Source organism: Seriola lalandi, unplaced genomic scaffold (assembly GCF_002814215.2).
Source record: "Seriola lalandi dorsalis isolate HSWRI2012SDOR001 ecotype SW California unplaced genomic scaffold, Sedor1 jcf7180002052049, whole genome shotgun sequence".
Lineage (NCBI taxonomy): Eukaryota > Metazoa > Chordata > Actinopteri > Carangiformes > Carangidae > Seriola > Seriola lalandi.
In genome coordinates, this window is record NW_019522602.1 from 5,208 (window position 1) to 6,565 (window position 1,358).

Below are 1,358 nucleotides of genomic sequence, written 5' to 3' on the forward strand. Positions count from 1 at the left end.
TCATCCATTTTAAACTGACCACGTGTAAAATATTAATATCAAAAACGTCTGTGAGTAATTCAGCTTCATTAATTCATGTGTTTTTATGAGTTTTAATAATGACTCTTTGCTTTAATCTGGTTATAATTGAATTATTAGAGTCACATGTTTAACAAACTGTGACTTTAATATTCACTCCTCTGTAGCTCCACCCGTCTCCACCTGTCTCCACCCGTCTCCACCCGTCTCCACCTGTCTCCACCCGTCTGTTCATCCTCAGGCTCAGTAGCTGCAGGAAGCAGAAACAACACGATCAGTCTCTGATAGAAAGTATTGACGACTGATAGAAAACATTTGCTCGCACACACACACTGAATTCTGTAGATTGAAACTGGACATCATTGAAACAACATCAGACTGGAGGTCGTGATGTTTGTCTACGACCGAGCGCCGTCAATAAGCAGCAACAGGTTATGACTTGTTTGTTTATATCATCATTTATTGAATACGACAACACAAATAGTTCTGCAACTGGACCGGTGCTGGACTGTTGCTAAGCAACACAAACATTTTCCTGAGCTGCACACTAGCTGCTGATGCTGTAGAGATCTCCTTCAGTTCTGTCTTAACGGGCCGAACGTCCATGTTTATATTTCTGAGACTTTGCCGAGTCTGAAAGTTCAAAGCTCGTGCTGTTCGCCTCAGTGTTAGCTCTTCTCTGATTTGTCGAGGTCTGATGATGTCATATGAGCGTCTGATATCCAGGCTCCTCCCCTTCATCCTCCTCTGACGACCAGACATCATTTAATTCAAATAGTTTATTATTTCTGAAATATTTTCATCTGTTTGTTACAATCTCAGATCGATAACGACCGTTAACGTGACGCTGATTAACGGTTATTAGAACACCTGTGAAGCGGAGTGATACATGTAGTGAAACGTCCCAGTGCTGTTATTCTCCAAATCAGCACTGGAATGACTCTCGTCCAATCAGATCGCTCGGTCACAACTAACTGTTGTATAATTGAAAATATAAAATGTCTAATTTACCAATATGTTGAAGGGAAGTTGAATTGATTCGTCTGAAATGAATGTTTCACATTGTCTCTTTAAAGACAGTGAAGCTGCAGTTTCACCTCTGACCCTGACCTTTGACCCACGTCTGAGCGGAGGTGTGTGGGACGCGGTTCATGAGCGGGAGAGCGTTTCTTACGATGTCATGGTGCAGCCGGAGACGTGCGCGGCGGTGCCGGTGTACTGGACGTCACAGCGGACTACGTTGTTGTTGAAGTTGGACTCTGGGACCTGCTGCCTGGGGTTCACCGTCACCTGTCACCCAGAATGCATCACTCATATATAATACCCGTGTATATTCAATG